This window comes from Rhinoraja longicauda, chromosome 5 (genome assembly GCF_053455715.1).
Source record: "Rhinoraja longicauda isolate Sanriku21f chromosome 5, sRhiLon1.1, whole genome shotgun sequence".
NCBI lineage: Eukaryota > Metazoa > Chordata > Chondrichthyes > Rajiformes > Arhynchobatidae > Rhinoraja > Rhinoraja longicauda.
In genome coordinates, this window is record NC_135957.1 from 72079878 (window position 1) to 72102022 (window position 22145).

The window sequence follows — 22145 nt, forward strand, 5'->3', positions numbered from 1 at the left end:
GCGTTGATAGTGCAGAAAAATTCAACCAGACCAGATTTGAAGACCAGGGTTTAAACGGAAAAAGGCTTTTATTGAGCGGTTGGGACTATTGTACATAAATGCTTTGACACAGTTCTATAAGACATATGCATAATTACATGAATACTTTGTCTCTGAATCATAAACGCAATGTTCTATAAGACATATACTTGACTGTAAGATGGGGAACGTACGACACATCGTAAAATTGGCCAACACATATTCACTTACACCCACGTTAATTAAACCACCCTCCCCTCTACACTAAACTATGTCCAGGATGTGCAGGATCGGGATACATGCTCACCATGGGGCTATTACTGGGGTTACTGGCTGTTCGTGCTGCTTCCTCCGATGTTTTCCGTTTCTTGCGTGCCCGTGCTTCTCCGTGAGTTTCTTCCTTCCGTTCTTCCTTCTTTTACCGTGCTGTGCTTCGGTTCCCGTGTGTGTCTTGCGTGAGTTTTTTTCTGCCTTGAAAACCCCAAAATCGTGGCCAGTTATACTAATCCTGACCCGTCCTATCTCCGGCCAGATCTCGGGATCTCTTTGTTTCAAAGATAGGTTTCGAGTTTTCTCTTTGTTCAGTAATAGCCCCATGGTGAGCATGTCCGGGGGTACCGGTGATGACTAGACGGTCTGTTAATACAATACAATACAATACAATATATCTTTATTGTCATTGTACCCAGGGGTACAACGAGATTGGGAATGCGCCTCCCATACGATGCACTAATTTAGGTAATTTAGACAGCAGCAACCCAACGAAACGAACAGTTGTAACAGTTTTGGACAGGGTAAAGTGCAAGTTGATCTATGCGTTGTGGCCATCCGGCTCAGCAGGACCGGTTCATAGCAGCTATGGCCCTGGGGATGAAGCTGTTCCTGAGTCTGGAGGTGCGGGCATAGAAGGCCTTGTATCGTCTGCCCGATGGAAGGAGTTCGAACAGACTGTTGCAGGGGTGTGAAGAGTCTTTGTGGATGCTGGTGGCTTTTCTGAGGCATCGTGTGTTGTAGATGCCCTCCAAGTCTGGTAGCTGTGTTCCGATGGCCCTCTGAGCTCTATGGACTACCCGCTGTAGAGCTTTCCTTTCTGCCTCCGTGCAGCTGAGGTACCACACAGGGATTCCATGCGTTAGGATGCTCTCTATGGTGCAGCGGTAGAAGGTCTTCAGCAGCTGTTGGGGTAGACCAGACTTTTTCAGTGTTCTTAAGTAGAACAGTCTTTGTTGTGCCTTCTTGACCAGCGCAGCAGTGTTATTGGACCATGTTAGGTCCTCCGAAATGTGAGTGCCCAGAAACTTGAAGCTGGACACTCTCTCCACACTGACCCCATTGATAGAGATCGGGGCATATTCCCCGTTATGTGACCTACGGAAGTTGATGATCAGCTCCTTGGTCTTGGTGGTATTTAGGGACAGGTTGTTATCCGAGCACCAGTCCGCCAGGTTCTGCACCTCCGCTCTATAGTTTGTTTCATCCCCGTTGGTGATCAGCCCGATCACCGTTGTGTCATCTGCAAACTTGACAATGGTGTTGGTGTCGAGGATGGGTTTAACTGGTTTCCCATCACCTGCCAGGTTGGTTTCTATGGGCTATTGTGTCCCCTTAACGGGATTAACTGTGTAGGTCGGCTTGGGGCATTGTGAAGCATGCTGATGTCAGCGCCCCAGTGTCTGGACTTCGACCTGGTTTCGTGGGTTTCTGCACGGCCAATATCCATCTATTGTTCTGGCCATGGCTTTGCAGAAAACCTAGAGACTGGGCTGTGGGGTTTTTGCTTATGTGGCTGGTCACGAGGTCCCGCGGCCATCTTGGGACCCACTGATTGTGACATCCCTTGTTAAAAAACTGACCGCAGCCTTTATCTGCTATCAGCCCCAGTCCCGTATAAAATGTCCAAACTGCAGCTCTTTGGTTTTGTTGATTGCAGAATGAGGGAAAACTTCTCAAATCTTACACTTGAGATGCCAAACTAGTCGAACAGCGGATCGTCATACGTTTGCTGTAGTTAGTGCAGCAGCGATCTTCTGTTTTCATCCTATCTTTACTTTGCAATCATAATGATCAAACCATCAATTTGAATTGCCTAAAACACAAGTTTACTGACAAAAGCGAACCCAGTTTTGTTAAGTTATCATTTCATGTTTTGTATTCACAATGCACACCAGTCCTTTCAGGTAGTATAATAAAATAACTGCAGATGCTGGTACAAATCGAAGGTATTTATTCACAAAATGCTGGAGTAACTCAGCGGGTCAGGCAGCATCTCAGGAGAGAAGGAATGGGTGATGTTTCGGGTCGAGACCCTTCTTCAGACTGAGTCCTTCTCCAGTCCTTTCAGAGTCGACTGCTCACTGAAACCCTCACCCTTGCTGGTGAAACCACACACGCAGGTTGGCTGAGTTGACTCGAACCATCTCATTTTTCATGCATAGTTTAGGGACCCTACCTTTAGAAATAAAATGTACGCATTGTGCTATGAGAAGCTAATTCCAGTTTTATTTTAAATTTGCTATCTTGTAACTTTTACCTGTCACAAAGTCACATGTGAATGGTTTATCTTCAAGTCGAAGGCTGCCTGGTGATTTATGTAAATAATGGGTCGATTACATTTTAAAACTAAAGAAAATGGAAAGTAACAGTTTAAAAAAAAAACCCCACAGTATATTAGATAAAAGCAAAATATTGTTGTCTAGAACAGTGGACCATTGAAAGCCAAGTAATTATATATTGAAAAAAAGGTGACAAAATTGCTCAGCTATTTTGAAATGCAGATGACTAGGATTATTTTAATGATTTAAAATGTGCAACGAGACTTAAAATAATACCAGAAAAAAACAGTTATCTGTTAAAAAGCATATTCACATGGCTCAGAAAAAAAATCATTATGAGGCCAGAACAAATAGTTGTAAAAAGTTTATAATCTTCTGGGGCCTAAGTCTGTGACCCTTTCAATGCTGATGATATATAAGCCTATATTCTTCTCCCGCTGGGCCAGTTTAAATGCCCACAAACATGAAACTGTTGCTGACTTGCCATTATATCCTCCTGGACCCCTCATTAGCTGTTTGGAGGCCATAATGTCACTGTATTCACTTACTGGCTTCGGGGAGAGCAGGGTGTGGGTGGGGGGTTGGGGTGCATTGAGTGGAATTATTCTCATGCAGTTTTTAACTGAAAGCAATTAAAATGGAACCTTATATCTATCATTCCAGAAGGTCAAAAGTAAATGAAAGTTAATAAAAACTGCAGATGCAAGTTATTTCGTGGGATCCAGGGAGAGCATGGCATAGCTCTCTCCCTGGATCTAGAGAGAGAGCTGGCTAGCTGGATGCAGAATTGGTTTCATGGTAGGAAGCAGAGGATGGCGGTGGAAGGTTATTTTTCAACTGGAGGCCTGTGACTCGTGGTGGTGGGTCACAGGAGTGGTGCTGTTTGTCATCCACATCAATGGTTTTATGAAAATGTACAAGGCATAACTAGTAACTTTGCAGATGACACTAAAATAAGTGGTAATGAAGACAGTGAAATTAGTTATCAAGAATTACAGCAGGATCATGATCAGCTGGGCAAGTGGACCGAGGAATGGCTAATGGTTTATGTTTCAGTTTAGGTTTATTGGTGCCACCTGTACCGAGATACAGTGAAAACCTTGCAATCTAATGGCATGATATCCAATCAGATTAGATAACACCACACCTAAAGACAATCAAGGCAAACTCAAATACAATAGACGGCGCAAAGGGAAAGATACAGAGCGCAGAATATAGTTCTCAGCAGTGTAGTTCTGGGATAGAGGTGAATTGGATAGTACCCCAGCAGAGGACGCCAACTCCACGATGTTAGGCCGCAGTGCGGACGGAGATACGACATGGAAAAAAATCACATCTCCGTCAAGGTCAGAGATTAAAAAAAGTTCCCCCCACCCCCCACATAAAACAAACTAAAGAACACTAAAACATACATTTAACAAATACAATAAAACAACAAAGAAGGAAGGGACAGACAGACTGTTGGAAAGACAGCCATTGCTGGCGCCACCCGGTGGATTCCCTATCTGTATATAAAAAAAGAATTACTTCGTACCTTGGTACACGTGATAATAAAGGAACCATTGACCTATTGAACCATTGAATTTGAAATGAATTGCGTCATATTTTGGAAGTCAGTGGATATTTTTAAGGCAGAGATAGACAAATTCTTGATTAGAACGGGTGTCAATGATTATGGGAAGAAGGCAGGAAAATGGGATTAGGAGGCAGAGATCAGCCATGATTGAACGGTCGAGTAGACTCAATGGGCCGAATGGCCTAAATCTACAATAACTTGTGAACTTGTGAATACAATGCACAGCTAACGATGAATTCAGGTTCTCTCCTCAATTGAGTTTCTATCCAGGTAAGCTCCCCTGACATCAGTCTGAAGAAGGGTCTCGACCCGAAACAGCACCCATTCCTTCTCTCCATAGATGCTGCCTGTCCCGCTAAGTTACCCCAGCATTCTGTGTCTATCTATGAATTTCTACCTAATTCTTCTTGATAATCTTAACTGATGCAGGCAATGCTGTTTTCCTTTAGAAAATGTTTGCCACTCAGTCATTGACAAGTTTCCCAATATACGCTGGTACAAGTGTTCAGAGAAACCTATGTAAGATAGTGATGATATGCAAATCTCAGTTGCTAAGTGTTCCATTGAAAGGAAGAAGCATCTTCCAATATATCGGATTAGAAGATTTCCAGTCTAAAATCCTACATGTTTACCTCTGTTTCGTCATGGCACAAAAAAATATATCAATGCTTTCAAAGGGATTCTTCCTACATGCTGTGCTTTGAAGTTTCAGAATCCAACTCAGTTCTGGTAAAACTCGGATGTGCCCACTGTGCTACACAACCCAGCCTCATTCACCACTATGCTACACAACCCAGCCTCATTCACCACTGTGCTACACAACCCAGCCTCATTCACCACTGTGCTACACAACCCAGCCTCTTTCACCACTGTGCTACACAACCCAGCCTCATTCACCACTGTGCTACACAACCCAGCCTCATTCACCACTGTGCTACACAACCCAGCCTCATTCACCACTGTGCTACACAACCCAGCCTCTTTCACCACTGTGCTACACAACCCAGCCTCATTCACCACTGTGCTACACAACCCAGCCTCATTCACCACTGTGCTACACAACCCAGCCTCATTCACCACCAATAAAAAATGAAAGACAACTTCAATGAAGTAAATCCCCAATTCTTCTTCCCGATGTCATCCCTGTGTCGCCTCTGTCAACGAGATCCCCTCCATTTCCTTCCCCACCTTGTCCATATTCAACCTTATCTTAGCCTTTTTTAGAGTGCCGAGAAGATTTACAAGGATGTTGCCAGGATATGTGGGGCTGCAATATAGTGAGAGATCGGAGAGACTAGGATTGTGTTCCTTGGAGCACAGGAGAGTTACGGGCAACCTTAACGAGGGTGAACAGTTAGTGCAAGTAAAGATAAGGACAGCAGAAACCTAGGTGAGCTCCAGTTAATGGAGTGAAATCTGAAATCGGGAAATATTCAACAGGTCAGCCTGTAACAGCAGAGAGAGGGACGGGATTAACATTTCAGCGTGATGTCTTTTCAATTTGATCCAAATTGTCAGGTGTATCTGAGAACATTGTGGGAAACTAGAGAGGAAATTGCCGGACCCCTGGTTGAAATTTACAAGTCGTCTTTAAATACAGGAGAGGTGCTGGAAGACTGGAGGGTGGCAAATGTTGTGCCTCTATTCAAGAAGGCCTGCAGGGAGAATGCTGGGAACTATAGGCCAGTTAGTTTAACATCTAGAGTTGGGAAGTTACTAGAAGGTATTCTAAGGGATAGGTTATACAGGCATTTGGATGGGAAAGGGCTGATTAGGGATAGTTTTGAGCGTGTGAGGTCGTGTCTCACAAATCTGATCGGATTTTTTGAAGACGTGACCAAAAAGGTCGATGATGGCAGAGCTGTAGATGTTGTGTACATGGACTTCAGTAAGGCATTCGACAAGGTTCCGCAAGGTAGGCTGCTCTGGAAGGTTAGATTACATCTGATCCAAGGAGAGATAGCTGAATGGATAGAAAATTGGCTTCATGGAAGGAAACAGAGGGTGATGGTGGAAGGTTGCTTCTCGGACTGGAGGCCTGTGACAATCACAACAATACTTTATTAGCCAAGTATGTTTTGCAACATACGAGGAACTTCATTTGCCATACAGTCATAACAATAAAAAGCAACAGGACACACAAGATACATTTTAACACGAACATCCACCACAGTGACTCCTCCACATTCCTCACTGTGATAGAAGGTGAAAAAAAGTTCTTTGTCCTCCAGCAGTCGGGGGCCTCTAACCTTCCGTTGACGTGACGATCTTACTCCTGTAGCCGGCGGCGAGCCAGCTCCTGCATCGAGGGAGGGAGGGATCTCAGCTCCCCCGCGCCAGGCGAGCTACCCTAGATCGGGACTAGTTGAACATCGGACAGCTTTGTAGCTCCCCACCGGTCTCAACCCGAGACTGCGAGCACCTTGATGTTAAAGTCCGCAGGCCGCGGTTGGAGTGTCGATCCCAGGCAAGGAATTGCATGCTCAGATGGTAAGTCCACGCCCCGTGGGGGCTCAAAGCCAGTCCCAGGCAAGGCAGCCAGCTCCACGATGTTAGGCCGCAGAGCGACCCGCAAAACAATTGCATCTCCGGCAAGGTAAGAGATTGAAAAAAACGTTTCCCCCGACCCCCTCCCCCACCCTCCACATAAAACAAACCAAAGAACATTTACACAAACTTTTAAAACTTACCAAAAACAACAAAAAAAGTTTGAAAAGGACAGACAGAGGCAGCCATCGTGTAGCGCCCCCTGGTGGTATACCTCAGGGTTTGGTGCTGGGCCCGTTACTGTTTGTCATCTACATCAATGATTTGGATGAGAACATACAGGGCAAGGTTACTGATGATACAAAAGTGGGTGGTTTTGCAGATAGTGAAGATGGTTGTGGAAGATTACAGCAGGATCTTAATCGATCGGCCAGGTGGGCTGAGGAATGGTTGATGGCATTTAATACAGAGAAATGTGAGGTGTTGCATTTTGGTAAGTCTAACATGGGCAGGACCTACACAGTGAATGGTAAGGCTCTGGGTAGTGTTGTAGAGCAGAGGGATCTAGGAGTGCAGGTGCATGGTTCCTTGAAGGTCGAGTCACAGGTAGATAAGGTGGTCAAAAAGGCTTTTTGTACATTGGCCTTCATCAGTCAGAGTATTGAGTATAGAAGTTGGGAGGTCATGTTGCAGTTGTATAAGATATTGTTGAGACCGCATTTAGAGTATCGCGTTCAGTTCTGGGCACCATGTTATAGGAAAGATATTGTTAAGCTTGAAAGGGTTCAGAGAAGAATTACGAGGATGTTGCCAGGACTAGAGGGTCTGAGCTATAGGGAGACGTTGAGTAGGCTGGGACTCTATGCCCTGGAGCACAGGAGGATAATAATAATAATAATATTCATTTATTGTCATTGCAATGAGTACAACGAAATTAAAAAATAGCCAATCCTGACGGTGCGTAAAAACATATATGCAATAAATGCAAAAACAAATAAATACAATTATATTAAGTACAAAAGTTTTAACAGTGTTGCCTAGTGCAGAAGGTAGTGTTCAGTTCTCGTATGGCCCTGGGGTAAAAACTGTTCTTAAGTCTGTTTGTTCGGGATTTGATCGACCTGAAACGTCGACCAGAGGGCAGATGAACAAACAGACGGTGGTGATCTTATTGAGGTGTATAAAATCATGGGAGGATAGATCAGGTAGATGCACAGTCTCTTGCCTAGAGTGAGGTGAATCCAGGACCAGAGGACATGGGTTTAAGGTGAAGGGGAAAAGATTTAATAGGAATCTGAGGGGTAACTTTTTCACACAACAGGTGGGAACAAGCTGCCAGAGGAAGTAGTTGAGGCTGGGGCTATCCCAACGTTTAAGAAACAGTTAGACAGGTACATGGATAGGACAGGTTTGGAGTGATATGGACCAAACGCAGGCAGTTAGGACTAGTGTAGCAGGGACATGTTGGCCGTTGTGGGCAAGTTGGGCCGAAGAGCCCGTTTTCACAATGTATCACTCTATGACTCTATGACACTAATTATATACAGTTTTCTATTATGATTTCCTGGATTCTCAGCATGGTACAGGTCCACCACTGATTTTCCATCAACCGGTGGCCCGGCACCTCCTTTAGTCTGAATGCACTTGAAATCCCCCCTGGAAGCCCCCCCCCCCCCCCACCCCATCTCCCCCGCCCAAAAATGTGCCACCTAGGACAGGTGAGGCGGCCGGTCTCCATCACATCGGGATTTCCGGGCCACCTGCAGCTGGGGCTCCGGAACCCCAGCCTGGCTGAAGCCGGCAGATCCGTTCCCATTGGCAACGTCCGAGATAGTAAGGCAAGGCCCTGGAACCAAGGGTGCCAGAAAATCGGTGGAGGACCTGTATTTTTATTTATTTTTAAATTAAAACGAAGAATTTGGCCAAGTTTTTTGTCACCTGTCCTAACATCTCAGTGCCAGATTTTACCTGTTAATATTCCTGGAAACACATTGTGAAATTTTCCTGCTTTTCGATGCCTCGTAAAGGCAAGTTGCCGTGATGTGGTGAGATCTGAGCCTGAAACCTACTTAGATCAGAGTGCAAACAAACAAAGATCGAAATAGCTGGAAATGGGGCCAAAATCTGTCTCGCGGTCAGAATGTACGTATATTTTCTTGAAAGGGTTGTACCCCACTCTGTTCTGTATCATTGTAAATTATATTTTTCGATTTGGTTTAAGCACTAATCTCCACTTCAAACACCAGTACTGATCTTTTTACCTGTGCTGTGAAATAAGGATTTGCTCAGGCTTTGAAGTTACCACTCATGTTGATGGCACATAAAATCTCCCATTACTTTTAAGTACACTAATATTTCTTACTGCATCTATAGATCCATGTGCACAGGGACATGGATTGAATAGCATGGCTTCGTACCCTGTTGAATTCAGTTGTGGAGATGGTGAATTAACGATTCGGTGGTGCTTTCACTGACCTTTCCAACATTGAGTCTGATACTGAAGCCTCAGCAGACCATGCAAAATTTAGAATGTACAATGTAAACCTGATACCTCACCTTTTAGTTGCCCACGCTTTAACAACAGTCGCACTGCTGCATCCTAGTTGTTCCTGCTTTTACCTCATCTGAGCTTTCGATGCCTCCGTTACAAATGGCCCGGCCTTTTACTGCCTTTGTTCCCCTTATTTCCTTGCTACTCAACTTAGTTCCCTTTAGCCAATCTGTCATCAACACTCCCCAAAATCTAAGAATTTTAAAAAGAAGCACACTTTAAAAATGTCATGAAATTCTTTCCAGATAATTTGAGGCCATTTTTTAATAAACTTTTAGCAGCTATTTATTGATATTTTGTTTTCTAGCATACCTTTGAAATTACTTTTTGATGTTTGTTGGCTTCTTTTAATCAATCATTATTACAAGAGGTAAGGGGTTAATGACTATTTGAATGTATGTTGTATTTCAAAATCATCAGTCATATTTTGTAATCTATCCCCAGGTGCAGTTAATGTGTGTATCTGTTAATGTAGATCTTGTTGACATGAGACATTGCCTTGAAATCTGTTAATAAAAGATATGTAAGTTCTGACAAAATTCTCGTGAAACTTACTAGAAAATCCTGTAACAGCCTACACAGTTTAATGTATGGCCAATACTGCTTATACTTGGACATACAATTGCATAAAGAATACAGTGCAGAAACAGGCCTTTCAACCTGTCTAGACCGTACTAGATGGTAGGACTTGCCTTCCATGTCCTTTGATTAAACTCAGTCTGTTATCTATCAATCCCTTTATAACAATGTGGACCTCATGAGCTTTTGATTTCAGAATGACCCAGATGTTAAAGATACAATCAAAGGTGGCCAAATTAGTTGAGAGAGTTCTGGGCTAATAACTCAAAGAAAAGGAAGTCAAATCTCAACACAGCAGTCTGAGAATTTGAGTGTACTTTTTTCTTATATTTAAGGAAATATAAAGCTGGAGCCTGTCAAAATATCTATGAAGAGATCGTATTTCAGATAAAAAAACAGTTCATTCTTTGATTTATTCACAAAATGCTGGAGTAACTCAGCAGGTCAGGCAGCATCTCGGGAGAGAAGGAATGGGTGACGTTTCGGGTCGAGACCCTTCTTCGATGTCCTTTGTGTTAGGAAACCTGCTGTCTTTAGCCATGCCATGTCGATCCCTACACCAATATGGTTGAAATGGGCAATAAATGCCAGAGATGCACATGTACCAATGATCCACATAAGAAAAAAATAATTTCTTCCCAACTACATTTCCAAAGGCCAATCTTTATTGCTGTTTGGGAAAGAATAGAAGTACAAGCTGAGCTCGGCAGATAAAATCAAGTCGTGTTTTACACATATTACTTGTGTGTACATGAAGCTGTGCCATGTAAACTTCCTAGCCACAGAATGTTTACTCTAGGTGAAAACTTTTGTTCATGTGCATAAAGTCCCATGAGTAGAAGATGTTTCTAATCTTCCATTGACGTAATACGATATGGCTGATATCATTATTCTGCTGAGATAATTACGCTTAAAGGGAAGGTTTGTGCTCCACAACTTCACCACATTACACAAAGGATGGCACGGCACGGTGGCGCAGCGGTAGAGTCGCTGCCTTACAACACCAGAGACCCAGGTTCGACCCTGACTATGGGTGCTGTCTGTACGGAGTTTGTATGTTCTCTCTGTGACCGCGTGGATTTTCTCCAGGTGCTCTGGTTTTCTCCCACACTCCAAAGACGTACAGGCTAGCAAGTTAATTGGCTTTCGTAAAAATTGTAAATTGTCCCTGGTGTGCAGGATAGTTCACGGGCTAATCGCCTGTCGGCACGGACTTGGTGGCTGAAGGGCCTGTTTCCGCGCTGTATCCCAAAAGTCTAAAGTCTAAAGATAGGAACGCACTAGACAGCGTGTTGAGGAAACTCCTAAGGAAGTGGTCAGGCCTTGAGAACTACTACTTTGAGGAGAGACTTTCCAAGCAGGGGTTGTTTTCTTTGGAACAAAGGAGCCAGAGGGGAAATTTAACTCAGGTCCATAACATTATGAAAGCCCTAGACACGGGAACTAATAGCAACCTCGTTTCCTTAGCAGTGAGGGAAGTGCTGTAAATGAGAGGATCTCGATTTGAACTACTTGGTGAAAGAATTAGAGGAGAGGTGGCGAAGATCACTTCACTCACCAAGCAGAGGAAGGTATGGGAACGCACTCCCGAAAAGCAAGATGGAGGCACAATCCCTCGACCCATTTAATAAGAATCTGGAAAAACACAAAGTTTACAACTGCCTTACAAGTTTATAGACCAAAATCTAGAAAGTAGGATCTTGGTCTAAAGTTCATTTCTGTGGTTTCTTTCTTTCATAAGTCAACTGCAAAAAAGCAAAAGTGGCAATTGGTGCTTCAGAGTACCGTGGTTGACGCTTTGCTGCAAATGTTGCCAGTTCCGTAGAACTACCCAGGGTGGATGACGAGGACCTAAAGCAGCTCCCACCACATTTCTGTGCTGTAAATTTCTAAGATTTTACGAACTTTATATGAATGCTTGTTCTTTCTTCTTTGTTTCCTGTTACCAGTACTTTCAATCACACTTTTCAAATTATTATAACATTTACCATTTAAACCCACATTTGCCAAATTTCCAAATGAATAACTTGTACCTATGAATCTATCATACACAATCACAAACTGCTGTGTTGGGAAGTTAATCTAAAATTGGTAAGTATAACGTACTGAATAAACATTGACAGTTGAAGATACCAGGAAACTAAAATCAACAAAGTAAGTCGCTGAGGTGATTGGTTACAGCAGCGAGGAAGATCCTATAGCCCAACAATTTCATGCCATTTCTACACAAAGCACTCCATATACCTCTCTCCGTAGCCCTGCAAATGCTTTCCTGACTCCTGACGGGTTCCCGTAAAAGGGACCACATCACCCCAATTCTGGCCTCTCTCCACTGGCTCCCAGTACGGTACAGAATCAACTTCAAGCTCCTCCTATTCACATACAAAACCCTAAACGGGCTTGCCCCCCCCCCCCCCCCCCATATCAAAAATCTTCTAACCCACCACTCTATCTCCAGGTACCTCAGGTCGGCCGATATGGGGCTACTCACTATCCCGCGGTCTAGGCTTAAGCTCAGGGGTGACCGCGCTTTTGTGGTTGCAGCTCCGAGACTGTGGAACAGCATCCCTCTCCCCATCAGAACTGCCCCCTCCATCGACTCCTTTAAGTCCAGGCTCAAAACCTATTTCTACTCCCTAATGTTTGAGGCCCTCTGAGGGGGTGCTGTGAACTGTTTATGTATGTGCTGTTATGTTTGTGTGCCATTGTATGTTCGTTTCTTAGTACCTGAACTGATGTACAGCACTTTGGTCAACGTGGGTTGTTTTTAAATGTACTATACAAATAAAATTGACTTGACTTGACTTTCCTTTCACTACCACATTCTTTAGACTTCAGACTTTTGAGATAGAGACTCGAAACCAGAATTTGAGATAGGACCAGGATTCGGCCCATCGAGTCCACAGTGACCAGCGATCACCCCATGCACTAGCACTATACTACACGCTAGGGACAATTTACAATTTTACCGAAGCCAATTAACCTACAAACCTGTACGTCTTTAGAGTGAGGGAGGAAATCCAGAGGAAACCCACACTGCCACATGGAGAACGTGCAAACTCAGTGTGTGGAGTAGCGCTAGTGTACGGTGTGATAGTTGATTGGTGTGGACTCGGTGGGCCAAAGGGTTCGTTTGCACACTGTATCTCTAATGTCTAAAGTCTAAAGTAAGGTTGTGCTTCTAATTGTGTCAGGGCCTCAAAGGTTATTGGGAGAAGGCAGCAGGAATGGGTTTGAGAGGGAAAAATAGATCAGCCACGATCGAGTGGTGGAGTAGACTTGAGGGGCTGAATGGCATAATTCTGCTCCTATGTCTTAAGGTCTTATGGTCTTATGCATCATGCAGCTTATCTGAGTAGTTTAATTCATAGAAAATAATGTAAATTCAATGTAAGTGTTAAACCATACTGTGCAAAAATTAAAAAATTGTTTATTTTGTAGAAAACTAATTAAGTAGCATGCAATAATTTTATTTTAGTGATTATAATATAATAGAAATTATATTATGGTGGGGCGGCACAGTGGCGCAGTGATAGAGTTGCTGCCTTACAGCACCAGAGTGCCGGGTTCGATCCTGACAATGGGTGCCGTCTGTACGGAGTTTGTATGTTCTCCCTGTGACAGTGTGGGTTTTCTCTGGGTGCTCCGGTTTTCCCTCACACTCCAAAGACATTTGGAAACTCCAAAGATTCTTGATTACTACGGATGTTAGGGCCTATGAGGAGAAGGCAGGAGAAAGGAGTTGAGAGGGAAAGATAGATCAGCCATGATTGAATGGCAGAGTAGATTCGATGGGCCAAATTGCTTAATTCTGCTCCTATAACTTATGAACTTATGATATAGAAGTTCGTAGGTTAATTGGCTTTGGTAAAGATTGAAAAATTGTTCCTAGTCTGTAGGATAGTGCTAGTGAACGGGGATTGCTGGTCAGCACAGACTCGGTGGGACGAAGGGCCTGTTTCCGCGCTGTATCTCTAAAGGGAACTAGAACCAAGAAAGCTATTTATACTTATGCCACTGCTGGCTAATGAATAGTTGCAGAGGCTAAAAGTTTAAAATGGAACTAGTGTAGATGGGGCATGTTGGTCAGTGTGGGCAAGTTGGGCCGAAGGACATGTTTCCACACTTTATGACTCTACGACTTTCTGAAAGCAAATGCTTAAGTTTAATCGATTTATTCACAAAATGCTGGAGTAACTCAGCAGGTCAGGCAGCATCTCGGGAGAGAAGGAATGGGTGACGTTTCGGGTCGAGACCCTTCTTCAGATGTTACTCGATGTTACTCCAGCATAAATCGATGTTACTCCAGCATTTTGTGAATAAATCGATCGACCCGAAACGTCACCCATTCCTTCTCTCCCGAGATGCTGCCTGACCTGCTGAGTTACTCCAGCATTTTGTGAATAAATCGATTTGTACCAGCATCTGCAGTTATTTTCTTATGCTTAAGTTTAATGTTTGCTGCTGCTTCTTACTCCATTAGAAATGAGGCAATCTGCCTGTTCCGGGTGACACTTAATATTGCTTCAGAATCACCTTTCAGGAAGCTGATTACCCAGCATGTCTGCCCACAGCAGCCACCATAGACTAGAACTGACCGTGTAACTAATCGCAGGTATTTTGTACCACGGCTCCACGCCAAGGCATACTGGGCTGGAAATTCAATCTCATACGACCGGTCTTTAAGTACTATGCAGTCGTGTTCCAATGCAAAATCAACCATGAAGTGTGATCCCAACTTTACAGTGCGCAGGGTGAACAAGTCCACCACCAATCGGACACTTTAGTTTAGTCCAATTTAGTCTGATTTATGTCACGTGTACCGAGGTACCTTTTTGTTGCGTGCTACCTAGTCAGGGGAAAGACTATACACGATTACAATCAAGCAGGACACAGTGTACAGGTACAGAATAAAGGGAATAATGTTTTTTTGCATGGAGCCCCCTAAGTTAAATAAGTGACATCAATCCGCTTCTAATGTAAAAACCAAGGCCCTCCTGTGAAATTGATTTAAGACGTAGTGCAGACTGCGTAGGAAAGGATGTCTTAACAGCAGGGACCAGGGGGAAGAGATGATCAATTACTTCAGGTTTTGTGTGGGAGTCATTTACGGAGGCAATAAAATGATAGAGTCATACACCAGACAAAGAAACCCTTCAGTAGCCATCCATACTGATCCCATCTACCAGCACATGGTCTATAACCTTCCATGCCGTGGCAATTCAAGTGCTCATCCTGATACTTTCTAAATATTGCGAAGGTACCCTCCTCCTCCACCACCCATGTAGACTGCTCCCAACCACCAGCTGGTGAAGAGGTTCTTCCTCAGATCCCCTCGAACCCTCTTACCCCTTAGCCCAAATCTATGCCTTCTAGTATGTAGAATATTTTCCTGTGATCAAGGTTAACTACATCGAGCAAGTTAAAAGGTTCCAGTTAGAAACTGTGCTGTTGAGCTGACAGTAGATCATAAGACCATATGTGATAGGAGCAGAATTGGGTCATTTGGCCCATCAAGTCTACTCCGCCATTCAATCACGGCTGATCTATCTCTCCCTCCTAACCCCATTCTCCTGCCTTCTCCTCATAACCGCTGACACATCGTACTCATCAAGAATCTATCTACCTCTGCCTTAAATATATCCACTGACTGCCTCCACAACCTACTGTGGCAAAGAATTCCACAGAATTCCACATTAACTACATTGTGCAAATTAAAAGGTTCCAGTTACAAATAGTGCTGTTGATCTGACAGTAGGTTTAAAAAAGGGCGGCACAGTGGCAGGTAAAGCTACAGCCAGAGACCCTTATTCGATCCTGACCTTGAGTGCTGTCTGTGTGGATTTTGCAGATTCTCTCTGGGTTTCTCTCATGGGTTTCCTTTGTTCTGGTTTCATATCATCATATCATCATATCATATATATACAGCCGGAAACAGGCCTTTTCGGCCCTCCAAGTCCGTGCCGCCCAGCGATCCCCGTACATTAACACTATCCTACACCCACTAGGGACAATTTTTACATTTACCCAGCCAATTAACCTACATACCTGTACGTCTTTGGAGTGTGGGAGGAAACCGAAGATCTCGGAGAAAACCCACGCAGGTCACGGGGAGAACGTACAAACTCCTTACAGTGCAGCACCCATAGTCAGGATCGAACCTGAGTCTCCGGCGCTGCATTCGCTGTAAAGCAGCAACTCTACCGCTGCGCTACCGTGCCGCCGCGGTACCGATGTCCTCCCACATCTCAAAGTCGCTTCGGTTTGCATGTTGTCTACAAAGTTGCCCCGAACGCGTATGGAGTGGATGGAAAAGTGGGATAATATAGAACTAGCGTGAACAGATGATGAACAGTTGGTGTGGACCCAGTGGGCCAAAGGACCTGTTTCAATGCTGCATCTCTAAACTAAACTAAACTAAATTAAACTAAATGCTACTTATTGCACAGGGTTTCATTGGACTTCCGATGCAACCATAACAAGGAGGAATGGGGCCAAAGGCAAGGTCAACACTCCAGGTGAACTCAAAGGAGAAGAGGCAGGCGAGCTCTTATTTCCCAGCCCAATAGTAGCAGATACAAAATATTTGTGATTACTTATGTAATCACCTTCAAACTAAATTATGTTGGTGGCTGTTCCAGTACATGCTGGATATTCAGCTTCTGATCAGAGACTCTATTCTGAAGAATCATCAGGAAACCCTTCTCCTGCCTCCAACTCTCTGAGAAACAATGCATCTGAGGCTGAAGATTTCAAAGTTAATGTAGACAACTGTCGCCCTCTGTGACCAAAGATCCAGCCAGAGGAAAATGCCTGGATTGTTTCGACTTTAGACTTTAGAAATACAGCATGGAAACACAGCCTTGAGCCCACCAGGTCCGCGCCGACCAGCGATCACCCCGTACACTAACACTATCCTACAGACTAGGGATAATTTTACAACTTACCAAAGCCAATTATCCTACAAACCTGTACATTGTTGGAGTGTGGGAGGAAACCGGAGCACCCGGGGAAAACTGTCGCGATCAAAGGGAGAATGTACAAACTCCGTACAGACAGTACCCGTAGTCAGGATCGAACCCGGGTCACTGGCACTGTAAGGTAGCAACTCTACTGCTGCACCACTGTGCCGCCCCCATTGCTGGAGAGATACAATTCATTCTTACCCTCAAAGCCTCTGGATCATCAAAGGTGATGGCAAGTGATGAGTGTTACATTTCCCAGTTTGTAAATCATGGCTGAAATTCGCCCCTTTCCTTTAAGCAGAGCAGCTGATCTGCTGGGATAAGCAAGCTCAGAGTTCCTTATGACCAGCACATTCTCTCCAGCTCCATCACCTCTAAATTCTTCACCAGCTGCCCAACGACTTCTGCCAGTGGGTGGATCCAGTGCAACCTCTCCTTGGAAAGGAGCAGATATGGCATCAGTTAACGCTGGTCAATTACAGGAAACATATGGGATTCCTAACATTACCTGCATATAACTGGGCAGCAAGGTGACGCAGGGGTCGACAATAAACAATAGAAAATAGACAATAGGTGCAGGAGGTGGCCATTCGGCCCTTCGAGCCAGCACCACCATTCAATGTGATCATGGCTGACCATTCTCAATCAGTACCCCGTTCCTGCCTTCTCCCCATACCCCCTGACTCTGCTATCCTTAAGAGCTCTATCTAGTTCTTGTTGCCCTCCAGCACCAGAGACCCGAGTTCAATTCTGACTATGGGTGCTTGCCTGTACAGAGTTTGTACGTTCTCCCTGTGACCTGCGTGGGTTTTCCCTGGGAGCTCCGGTTTTCTCTCGCACTCCTAAGACGTACAGGTTTATAGGTTAATTGGCTTGGGAAAATGTCCCTCGTGTGTGCAGGATAGTATTAATAGAAACATAGAAACATAGAAAATAGGTGCAGGAGGGGGCCATTCGGCCCTTTGAGCTAGCACCGCCATTCATTGTGATCATGGCTGATCGTCCCCAATCAATAACCTGTGCCTGCCTTCTCCCCAAATCCCTCAATTCCACTAGCCCCTTGAGCTCTATCTAACTCTCTCTTAAATCCATCCAGTGATTTGGCTTCCACTGCCCTCTGTGGCAGAGAATTCCACAAATTCACAACTCTCTGGGTGAAAAAGTTTTTTCTCACCTCAGTTTGAAATGGCCTCCCCTTTATTCTAAGACTGTGTCCCCTGGTTCTGGACTTGCCCAACATTGGGAACATTTTTCCTGCATTTAGCTTGGCCAGTCCTTTTATAATTTTATGTGTTTCTATAAGATCTCCTCTCATCCTTCTAAACTCCAGTGAATACAAGCCTCCCCCAGTGAATGCAAGCCTACTCCAGTGAATACAAGCCTACTCCAGTGAATACAAGCCTACTCCAGTGAATACAAGCCTACTCCAGTGAATATGAGCCTACTCCAGTGAATACAAGCCTACTCCAGTGAATACAAGCCTCCTCCAGTGAATACAAGCCAACCAGTGAATACAAGCCTACTCCAGTGAATACAAGCCAACTCCAGTGAATACAAGCCTACTCCAGTGAATACAAGCCTACTCCAGTGAATACAAGCGATCCCTGTTGTTTAACAAACTAATGTTTAATGTGCAGGGATCGCTGGTCTGCGCGGACTTGGTGGGCCGAAAGACCTGTTTCCATGCTGTATCTCTAAACTAAATTAAATTAAACTTGTGCGAATGGAAAAAAACGGGATTGGTCCCACCAAAACTCACAAGGTGTACACGTGAAGGTCGTGCACAACTGAACACGACTCCCTTGTGCAGGATATTTTCATGCAAGTTTCTAAACCATCAGCTCACCAGTTTTGTTTTGGTGTCCAAACTGACTGTTGTGGATTTCTGCAACTTACTTGAAAATAGAAATAATTACATTTGATGGGTTTTTAAAAACTATTTCACAATATAGTACGAATTTGCCCGTAAAATCTTAAGAAAATATATTGAAGGATAGACTTGGAAATTAGTTTCAGTTTAGTTGATTGTCACATGTAACTCACGTTTTATTAAAAGTACAGGTAATTACCTGTAAAGTTCTTTGCCTGGTCACTTGCTAAAGAAACAAATACAATCTGTATGGGCACCGTGACTGACATATCTCTTTTCTTAAGCAATATACCAGATGATTTTAATTAGCGTGACTTTATGATTTATTACCGGTGTACAGTATTAAAGGGATATTTATTTCAATGACCTTCTTCTCAAAGACAGAGAAAGATCAGACATTTGAGTTACTACCATCAATGCAATACTTCTTCATCTGCCACACTCAGTGTAGCCGTCACTACGCAACATCAATAGAAGATGAAAGAGAGCAAAGCAAAGGCTGATGTCTTCATGAAAAGTGCAGATTGGCCTTGGGTACATTGTGTAAAGAAACTCATTTATAAAATCTTAGCAAAAAGCTTTTGGTCACAAGAGGAAGCTGCAGAATTGCCTCTGGGTCTATTTCACAAAGACTCGTACCTACAAGCAGAAATTGAAACCAGGTACATCTGCAGGCTAGTTGTTTTGAGTAATGCCAGCTCACGCTACATCAAAAGTTTAATTTTCTTTTGTGTCCCAGAAATTGATTCTATGGACGAATCTTATTTGTCGCACTCCCACTTTTCTCAAAGGGCATAAACTGCCAAACTAAGTTTGACATTAACAGTACAGATGCTTTCTTTAAAAGAACAGTGAACGCCTGGAACACACAGCAGAAAGAATCCTTATGGTCACAGAGGCGGCTTAAAGAGAACTCCTGTTTCTGGTTCCACTTTAATATTTTTGGAGTCCAATTTATTTGATTAAAAATCTTTCAGAACATTTCTTTGTAATATACTTCATATTCGGTTCAATTTGTAACCAGGGAGGATTAAATCTGGGAAGAGATACCCACCCACATTATAATAAGGCCTTGGGAGCTACGCTTGTTGTTATTCATGCTGAGTTACCTAATGCAATGAATTGCTAAACCTTAAATGTAACTTAATCGGGCTGAGGTCCAGCAGCCTTGTAGCAGAGTCTGGTAAAATGGGTTGCAGTCCTGCGGTCCCAACTCAATAGGAGGCTTGAGCAAAATATAAAGAGAAAACAATGCAGGATGGTGCAGGTCCAGAATTTGCTCTGACATGGAGACCAAACAGGTGTTTAAGTGACTTATTCGCAATGATTTTTTTTTCCCCTTTGGCTTCACTGCAGCTGCTGCCTATTGCTATGCCAGAGGATACAATAACCTCAATCATGGACCTCATCAATGACAATCAGTGGGATCTGTGTGTTGGCAAGTGTGCGACTACTTTCAGCTTGTGTTATTTTTCTGTGTGATGGAAGTGGTCCCATCTTATGTGCCAAGTGGAAATACATAGACCTTTAATTACTGAGTAAGTGTAAAATACTAGTTGACGCTGTGATTCCCTACCTTCTGAGGAGATATCTTACACTTAATCTGAAGAGTATATACAATCATTGTGAAATTGCCATTTGTGAAAATATTGCAAAGGCAAAGTTAATTGATTAGCAACTAAAAATTAAATTAAGAGGGAATAATGTGATTATGTTTGAGAGTTGGCTGTTCTAGAGCATATGGATTCATGTCCTACTAGAGAGCTTGAGTAATTCCAGTTGGCACCAATATTAGTGGAGCGTAGACACATTGGAAGTTAGACAGGTATCCTGTTTGCCAGATCCCTGCTAGACTCACACGCCACATCAACTTTTGCCCAACATTCCAGTGGGCAATCCTATTTAAGTTGCATGCAAAAGAAGCCAGGCACAGAATCCTCTCCTTCCTTCTGACAAGGTCCCATTGTGTGAGAATCCACTAAATGTTAAAAAAAAAATGTACTAAAAAAAATACAGTCTTTGAAAATGGCTTCGCAAAGTGGGTGGAACTGTCCCAAGAAGGTGCACATAAAGAAGGGAATTAATAAGAAAGGAGGCTTATTAATAAGAAATAAAAAATACCAGTAGGTCACAGCATCTTGTTTAGTTTAGTTTATTATTGTCACGTGTACTGAGGTACGGTGAAAAACCTTTGTTGTGTGCAATCCTATCCAAGAAAAGACTATACAAGCTACCCACAAAGCACATATAAAGGATAAAGGATACAATATTTAGTACAAGATAAAGTCTGATTAAAGATAGCGCGGCACGGTAGCGCAGTGGTAGAGTTGCTGCTTTACAGCGGATGCAGCGCCGGAGACTCAGGTTCGATCCTGACTACGGGTGCTGCACTGTAAGGAGTTTGTACGTTCTCCCCGTGACCTGCGTGGGTTTTCTCCGAGATCTTCGGTTTCCTCCCACACTCCAAAGATGTACAGGTTTGTAGGTTAATTGGCTGGGTAAATGTAAAAATTGTCCCTAGTGGGTGTAGGATAGTGTTAATGTACGGGGATCGCTGGGCGGCACGGACTTGGAGGGCCGAAAAGGCCTGTTTCCGGCTGTAGATATATGATATGATATGATATGATAGATCAAACGTCTCTAATGAGGAAGATGGGAAGTCAGGACCGCACTCTAGCTGGTGAGAGGATGGTTCAGTTGCGTGATAACACCCGGGAAGAAATTGTCCCTGAATCTGGAGATATGCATTTTCAAAATGCTGTACCTCTTGCCTGATGGGAGAGGGGGAGAAGAAGTAGTGACCGGGGTGAGACTGGTCCTTGATTATGCGGCTGGCCTTGCTGAGACAGCGTGAGGTATAAATGGAGTCAATGGAAGGAAGGTTGGTTTGTGTGATAGTCTGGGCTGCGTCCACAACTCTACACAAGTGTTTGCACAACTCTTACACAAGTGGATGGAGCTGCTCCCATTCCATGCTCTGACGCATCCCAATAAAATGCTTTCTACGGTTTTAGGTAGAAGTTGGCAGGGATTGTTGGGGGCATGCTGAATTTCTTAAGCCTTCTACAGTTTTTGAAATAAATTAGAGAGTTTCACCTTGACTGAAAAAAAAATGTTTATCTTAAATGTTTATCTTTTTTTTCTAAGGCTAAATATAGTTTATAATAGTACCATCACTATGTATTCTGACTCTGAAATTCATTCTGATTAACTTTTTCACCCAGATAGTTGTGAATCTGTGGAATTCTCTGCCACAGAAGGCAGTGGATGCAAATTCACTGGATGTTTTCAAGAGAGAGTTAGATTTAGCTCTTAGAGCTAAAGGAATCAAGGGATTATGGGGAAAAAGCAGGAACAGGATGCTGATTTTAGATGATCAGCCATGATCATATTAAATGGCGGTGCTGGCTCGAAGGGCCGATTGGCCTACTCCTGCACCTATTTTTCTATGTTTCCAAAGACTGAAATTTCAGAGGTAGAGTTCATAGCAGTATTATATATCAATACAGCATGTTCAGCATAACTGACCTGGGATGGAATTCTAGAT